We start from the raw sequence: 8,842 nt of genomic DNA, 5'->3' as shown, positions 1-8,842 counted from the left end.
TTGTCAGCTTGCTGACGGGGTTAACCTCTTTGGTCATGTGGACAAGGCATCCGACCTCGGATTAGAAGGTCCATGGCTCGAATCCCATCACGGGACTCGGACATTTTATGGCCGCTACATTAGCGACCCACACTGGTAGTTTAATTTAGTCATGTATTTTTAATATTTACTCAAAACCATAATTACACCGAAATCTATGTTTAGAACAGTCAGTTTACTTGAAAAGTAACACGGCAAATTCAAATGGTTACATTTCAGTGTAAAATCTTCAAAAAATATATATTTAATGCAATTAAGATTGTAAGGAGTATTGGGATCAGGGCCACACCGCTACACCCTTCCTGGAGCAGGGTCAGGCCCTGAAGATGCCCCTCATGGGCATGGCGCCACACCCACACTGGACCCCCATGTGGAGCATCATCTGGACCTGAACCTGGTCCAGGGTGTGGTGCCATGCCCTGTTCCCTATACTACTATCATACAACATATCTCCATATTGAAGCATGCTTGATCCCTGTATAGCCATGGATGCTTGACATAATTTGTTTTGTTGTTATTCTGACTTGATGTATTTACATGCAGTGTTGGATATTCTGGAGCAGGATGTACATGGCAATGAGAAGTCTGTTTTTCTGAATTTAGAAACTTAAGAAACAAATTGTTCATGAAGTGATAGCTATCTAAAGAATGCATATGTGCCATGCTGAACATTGCTGAACATGACTCTGATTGAATGCATTAAGATTGCATGAATCATGCATAATTATGTGTATTTAGCTGAAATATTAATTATTTATTAATTAACTAACTTAAAGGTTGGTGTTGGGTAGTGTGCATTATTTATGACTAGCAAGACTACCTTACACTTTTTCACCAAGTATTTGCAATGAAGTGATGTCCCAATGAAAGCTGTACGCTTTTCAAAGACATGATCTCTCATATAAAAATTCCATGCATGTAAACCTGAGTATTATTGATTACTAATAAAGATTTCACTGTTTGCATAGTTTGAATATTACATTGTCAAAGTAGGAATTTTAGGCTAAAAAAAAATCAGGCACAGCCCACATCATTATAAGGTCTTCTGCATGTTTCGTTTTTGTTTCCATTTATTAATACTTAAAAACAATCCTAATACTTAAAAACAATGCAATCCAATATAGCATGCAATTACTTCCCTTCACATGCGCACTGCTTTACTGCGCATCTTGTGTTATGGTATACATTTGAAAGTCATTGCCTGAGAATCATTTCTTTCATTTTTTTAAGCCTTACATTTACAGTGTAGTTGACTGAGAATTAACTGGTTGGGTAATGTCTACAATAGACAATAATGTCTACAATAAGTCCCTTATCATCTTCTCATTACAAGTCAGTCATACCCACAACTCTTGATGGTCAAAATGTGACAAAAATAACTGTTATGATCTAGTCAATCTAAGTTTTCAAATCACAATAACAACCTTTGACTAAAACTGCTGATTTGGCATCTGTATTATCATAGAAACTAACATTCATAGGCAATTTACCAGTCAATCATGTTCTGTTAGCAGTTTCAAATAATGATATCAGCAAATGTAGATTGCAAAATGTTGAGTTGTAGCACGTATGGATCAATTCAACATTATGTTGGGCCTTGCATATTTTAACTTGGGTTTAAGTATGCCCTAACAGTAAAAATTGTTTTGATGATAGGAATAATATCAACATGATCACAATATTCAGCATTGACTGAAGGCCTGAAATGAAACTGTCTTAAGTGCATTTTTTTAATACCAGAAACAATATTGAAATTTAAAAACTCACCTGTCAAATTCAGGATATTATTTTAAGAACCAGAACCAGGGAGACCAGACCTCTTTACTTCCAACTACCAACAGAACTAGATCTCAAACATCATGCCGAAAGTATTTTATTTTAATTTTTCATGACCAAGTCATAAAAACAAAAACACCTGGCCTTCTGAATGATATAATCTCCGCAAGGCCCCTTTTTTGTGTTAATTTTATTATCTGTGTGCATGCATGTGTGTAATAATTTTGCTTATCGAGTATAATATATAATTGTTGATTAAAGCTGTCTGTGGTCGCTCTGTCACAAATCAATGATAGCACTATGCCTGATAATCCACTATGCAAAAGTATGAATACAAGGCAACACAGTTGCTCTCTGCAAGTGCTGCTTGTTTTACAAGCTACCTTTGTATTGCACATGTCTCAATGAATTTGACAGTACATTATGTACATTTTGGTATTGATGACCTTTTCAAACCCAGGTAGCTCCTGTCTTGTGTCAGGGTAGAGTCAGTATGTGATAATGTTAGAAGAGGGGCTTGGGTGGCAAAGGGGTCAAGGTTGCCTTATAATGTGAGTTACCTCCCTTAGGCATGCCAGGATCCACTGATCATGGGTTTGAATCCTAGCTACACCATGATTATCAAGACCCTTGGTTGTGGGTTTCATAAGAGTGCATCATTATGGTCTTTCCCACCCCCAACCCACCCACATCAAGCTGATGCACCATGATATTACTGAAATACTGATCAAAGAAGCATTTTACTCAATGAATGGTGACTAGTGGGGGGATTGTCAGAGGCTCAACATGATATAATTTACAACCATATGACTTTAAAACAAAATTACTTTCTCCTTTGCTGCCAAAGGAAAACCAGATTGAGTCTTTAATTCAAATGAAACAATTATCAGTTATCACTATTGCTACTGTGAAACAATGATCAATTATTACTTGCTACTGTAAAAATATTATTAGTTATCACTGTTGCTACTGTGAAACAATTATCAATTATCTCTTGCTACTGTAAAACAATTATCAGTTACCACTGTTGCTACTGTGAAACAATCATCAATTATCACTTGCTACTGTGAAACAATTATCAATTATCACTTGCTACTGTAAAACAATTATCAGTTACCACTGTTGCTACTGTGAAACAATCATCAATTATCACTTGCTACTGTCAAACAATTATCAATTATCACTTGCTACTGTGAAACAATCATCAATTATCACTTGCTACTGTCAAACAATTATCAGTTATCACTGTTGCTACTGTAAAACAATTATCAAATATCACTGCTGCTGCTATGAAATGATTAGCTCAGAAAGCAATGTTGACAAGGTGTAATAGAACACAGATTGTTCATAGATATATGTTCATGAATATTCTATATAATCATGATTTATTAATGAGGCAAATTGAGTCTTGCTATTTGGTCATTCATAATGCTATTCAATACTACAACTAGCACTTTAGAGTACCTTTCACAGGCCATACATCTGGAATATAGTCAGATCTTTTTCAATTAATCAATCTCAGAAGATTGATCAACACTCTCTACAGTTGACAAACTCTAAGTGTCTTCTTGAAAAATCTAAGCATGGGATTCTACACAGATGGTCTAACATTAAATTAATTTTGATTGACTAAGGAATAAGATGGTTTATTTAGTAAAATGTTTTCTGCATCAAATGCTTGAGTGCATGTAATCTGTTTCAAGTAGATGCAAGTGGTTTTCATGGATTAAGATGCCATACATGAAGACGAATTATTTATGGGTGGTTGCAAGCATGAATATTTAAAGTGTGTAAGATTATTTTGTAAATAAATATTCATTACTAGATCTATGTGTATTTGTTTATCATTGCTTATGACCTCGGGGAGAACATCCCTCGTGAAAGATCCGGGTTAGAATAGGTCTTCAGCAACCCATGCTTGTCATAAGAGGTGACTAACGGAATCGGGTGGCCAGACTCGCTGACTTTGTTGATGCATGTCATCATGTCCCATTTGCGTGGATCAATGTTCATGACATGAAACGCTGGATTGTCTGTTCCAGACTCAATTACTTACACACACCCATCATATAGCTGGAATATTGCTTTGTCCGGTGTTAAAACAAACAAACTTGACTTGGGACTTTAATCCAACATTACTATACACTACAAACTGTGACTTAATGTGATTGACTGATTTTATGTTATATGAATAACTGAACAGAATATATATGTGCAGTTATATTATAAGTATATTATCATTTTGAAAGTTGTGTCATATGCTGTTAACTGCGCTTTTACAAGATTTTACTCCTTTGTTTGTTTATTTGTTGTTTAACGCAACACTCAGCAATATTTCAGCTATATGACAGAGGCATGTAATTAATCAAGTCTGGACCAGACAGTAAGTGATCAATATTGTGACTAACGATCCACTTGTTGGGGTACAAGGATGTTCTTTCAACCAAGTCACTGAGTGTGACTGCCTGCTTAAAGTTGCTTCTTATGACTCCTATTTATCAAAGTCATGTAGAAACTAGGCTTTGATACAGACTAGCGGATACGCTTGCCCCTGGAACATGGATCAGTCAAGGACGTACATCTATGTTTGTTTGTTGTTTTACGCCACACTCAGCAATACTCCAGCCATATGACGGCGGTCTGTAACTAATCGAGTCTGGACCAGACAATCCAGTGATTGACATAATGAGTATCGATTCTTGCAATTGGGATCAATGACATGCATGGGTTGCTGAAGACCTATTCTACCTATATTTTACTCAGCTAGTGTGGAAAATAGCTACTAGCCTTGACCTTATTTTGACCTCACATATTTGAGTGTTCATCTAACTTGAGAATCCTGGTATCGGTTAGTAACCATGGGCTTCCGGAGAGTTACCCAGATATCCTTTGTAGTTTTGGTTTGGTTTGTTGTTTTACGCCGCACTCAGCAATATTCCAGCTATATGACGGCGGTCTGTAAATAATCGAGTCTGGACCAGACAATCCGGTGATTAATATCATGAGCATCGATCAACGCAATTGGGGTCGATAACCTGCATCAACTAAGTCAGCGAGCCTGACAACTCGATCCCGTTAGTCGCCTTTTTTGTAGATTACCTGGGTTGAATTTGAGGTGGCAAGATCCTTCGTGATAGGACTGTCAGCTGCTCACTTTTGTTTGATAGTGACTGTTTACTGTGTACAAAACCCTAGCTCCACCACACAGCTATGCATTGTATTCATAAAACAAACAATGAATGATGGCAGTTGATTTCCAAAATATTTATTCAAAGATATAAATATCCAATATAACAAAAATATGTTGCCTCCATATACATGATATATAAACCACAAAACAATATAAAACAAGCACAACAGCATATAAAGCCAGATGGAAAATTCAATTCAATGGAATGATTTAAACCAGAATGATCTTAATCTCATTAAAATCCTGTCTTTATGCCAGTACAATATCCCTCTGTGTGATGATCTGATAACCCCTCCATTGGTCATGTCAGATGAACCCTGACCAAATTTTGACTGCCCAATCTAAAATATGGATAAGTAGGTTCTTACTTCTATAATTTAAATATGATTCTGTTTCATTTCTTTACCACCTCAATTTGGAAATTTTAGATTTTAACAAAAAAGTCCCACACAGAACAAGAATATTCCTTCAGTGGTACGATATGCCATATTCTCAGAAACGACAGTGTAAAAAATCGTTACCAATATACCGTGTGGCCTTTATTATTTATATTAGGAACTGACCAAGTTCATTTTCGAGATACAGAAATCATATATGGTGCTCTGACTGCTTAGCTAACTTGTACCATTGTGTAAAATACCCGTCTGTCTGACTGTCCTAGATGGCCTGTTTTGCTAAGAGATGGTCAGTTTTGAAAACTTGTTAAAGTTACTAAGATGGCACTCAACAAGTTCATGGCTATTTGCTATGAACTAACATTAAACAGTACTATATCAACCCGGAAGATCCAGGGTAGAATTGGTCTTCAGCAACCCATGCTTGCCGTAAAAGGTGACTGCTTGTCATAAGAGGCGACTAACGGGATCGGGTGGTCAGGCTCGCTGACTTGGTTGATGCATATCTCCCACAGAGAGGTATCAAAGCATCCCATGGAGAGGTATCATATCATCCCACAGAGAGGTATCATATCATCCAACAGAGAGGTATCATATCTTCCCACAGAGAGGTTTCATATCATCCCACAGAGAGTAAAACATCTGATTGTAATGAGGTTGATAAAGACCTATAATCCCTGTAATCTGCACCTTACCATACAACCAGTTGTGGTCACTACTGCCACAAAGCGTAATCCTAACATCAACAAAAACCAGGGATTTAGCTCGGTCTATCTGTGAGTCATGGGGACTTGTAACAAGTGAGTCCCAATATGCCGACAGATCTACTGGACATCTATAGGTTGGCAACAAGTGGCACACCTGACTTCTTGAGTTTTATGCAGTCACGATATGTTGGTCTGAAACCCATGGGCAGTGATTTCAGTGCAGAATATGGGAAATGGACGGTCAGCAATGGTCAGTTAGACTTCGTGTACATGCTACAATTAAATCAGTTTGATTGATTCAAACAGACACGCTTTTTGCATATCATGCGGCCCCCAGTCCATATTATTGGCATCCATTCATATCTTGTGCATATTGGATGCAATATTTGATGTCTGGTTACCATGGGAACACCCTGAAAATATTCAAGCTACAAGTCAAACTATGTCTTGTTACGTCAAACTGTCTGTGTCCCCAAATTTCTGAATTAATGAGTCCATGAACGATGAATGACACTTTTGATACTGTAAGGTTTCCAGCAGTAAATCTGAGGAAATATCACTTTCTGGACTAACAGTAATTATCTGAACATAAAACACATGGGTACCCTTGCAATGATATACTCAACAAATCAAGAGCATCCCCATCCTTCATTAAGCATCCTGCCACGCAAGCTACAGATGTAGCAAAAAGCTTCCCCCAACAAACCATCAGTGATCAGTAACCTGACGGGTTAAATGGACTGGCATAAAGCAGTGCCAAAACACTGTCGTAAGTGTAAGGTCCTTAGGGACCAGTTGAAAAGTTCAATGTAGGATAAAACATGACAAAAAGTGAGCAGGGCTCACCAATACCCTGACTTCGACTCCAACATAGTTAAAAAACAAAAAAAGAAATATATTCTCAGAAAATCAAACTTTGCTCTGCTCCTTCTATTCGTATGGAAACTGTTCCCTAAATTTGACAAGAATCCATGCAGTAGCTTTCAAGTTATAGGTAGCACAAATGTTTCAGTAAAAATGAATCTAAGTAAAAGAATTTTTAAAAAGCTGTATTTTTTCAGAAAATCCAAATATTGATATCAAACTTTCAGTCCACCTCTCCTATAGGTATAAAAAGTGTTCACCAGGTTGGAAAAGAATCTATTTAGTAGTTTTCAAGTAGTAGGTCGCACACATAAAAAGTCCTTGGTATAACTTTATACAACAGCCCTTTTAGGTCTTCCTTAATTAAGCTTTGAGACACACACAACCCCAAAATAAAAGAAAAGACATTAAAAAGAAGAAAACAGAAGAAAACAAACAAAAACAAACCAACATAATCCTCAAAAATGTTGTATTCCCTTTAGTACTAAAAATCATGCTGTCATGAAGAATGACAAATACATTTTTTGACAAGTCCTCGCATATGCCCGGTGCATCCTATTGCACTATATAGGATGGGAGTTTTTCTTAGTTGAGAAAAGTTGATTTTGTCGGGCCATTAAAATCCCCATTGCTAAACTTAACAAATTAAGATTTTTATCCAAAATCAAATTTTTGCACGGGTCTGTAAGTTAGTCATAAAAGGATAATGTTGAAATACATCTTAGTGTTAAATTAAATTGACTGCTTTAACATAAATCCTAAAAAATGACAATAAACCAAAATTAGACTCAGCACAGTTGGCCCTACTTGATGTATTGTACTATTGTAAATAATAACACCCAAAAAGGTGGTTTAATAGTGCAAGATGTTTCTTAAACATTAACTCTATGAAAAAGAATCATAAAAAAAATAATAAACATTGCCATGTTCAACCATTTACTGTAAGTAAGGTCTAAAAACATTTGAGACCATTTTACAGTCTAAGTAATAATATCATTACATGCCATCTCATTGAGATCAGATCTTATTTCTCACTTCCGCTAAATAAAGATCTGAGGACATTCCATTACCAGATCGGGAAAGTCGGATGTGTTTTCTAATCACGCATCCTCGAAAAGGTTAACACAGGGTATTCCGAACGACAGTTACTTGCTGTACGACTGAATCCATCAAAATCATCGTCTACTCTCGCTTCAAGGGATAAACATTTGAATGGAAGAGACTTTGTATAGCCTGTTGCTATACAATCTAGGCCGTCTATTAGAAATTACAGAATGTTCTTTTGTTCAATTTTCAAATTTTGAATCAATATTTTTCAAAGCGTAGTATGGAAAGGAAGTCACCAGTTTGAAACTAGTGCCATAAAGCTCGAGAGAGAGCTGCTTTCTTATTGGCCAATGTCGACTTCTAGTGAATCATTACAATGGTCAGTCAAAGTTCATGAAAGGTTCTAATGGATGTCCTCAGATGCTTGTTTAGCGGTAGTGAGCACTAATCCTGACATGCTGACCCAGAACAAATGACCACTCCTATCAGACCCCTCCTGAAGTCCGCCTCCTTGTTGGTCAGGGTGGTGGTCAGAAGCAAAGACTTGCAAATGAATTCATGTACTAATAAAAAATGAAGCATCCTTTGATTGGACTGTGCATGATATAGGTTTTCAGGAAGGTGTCAATTGAGTTAAATCTCTAAAAAAATGCCATTTCAACGTCTTGAGAGACACAAACTAAAGGGTATAATTAAAATAGCCTCTATTTCCATGTTAAGTACTGATATTCTCATATAACTTGCTGACTACAAGTTGGTAAATAGAAAATACAAACCAAGTAGTTCATACCTCAAGTAGACCCAGTTTGAGATAATAATGTCAA

The sequence above is a fragment of the Haliotis rufescens genome, unplaced genomic scaffold (assembly GCF_023055435.1).
Source record: "Haliotis rufescens isolate VD_foot unplaced genomic scaffold, xgHalRufe1.0.p SCAF_19, whole genome shotgun sequence".
Taxonomy (NCBI): Eukaryota; Metazoa; Mollusca; class Gastropoda; order Lepetellida; family Haliotidae; genus Haliotis; species Haliotis rufescens.
Note: the sequence above shows the minus strand (reverse complement) of the source record.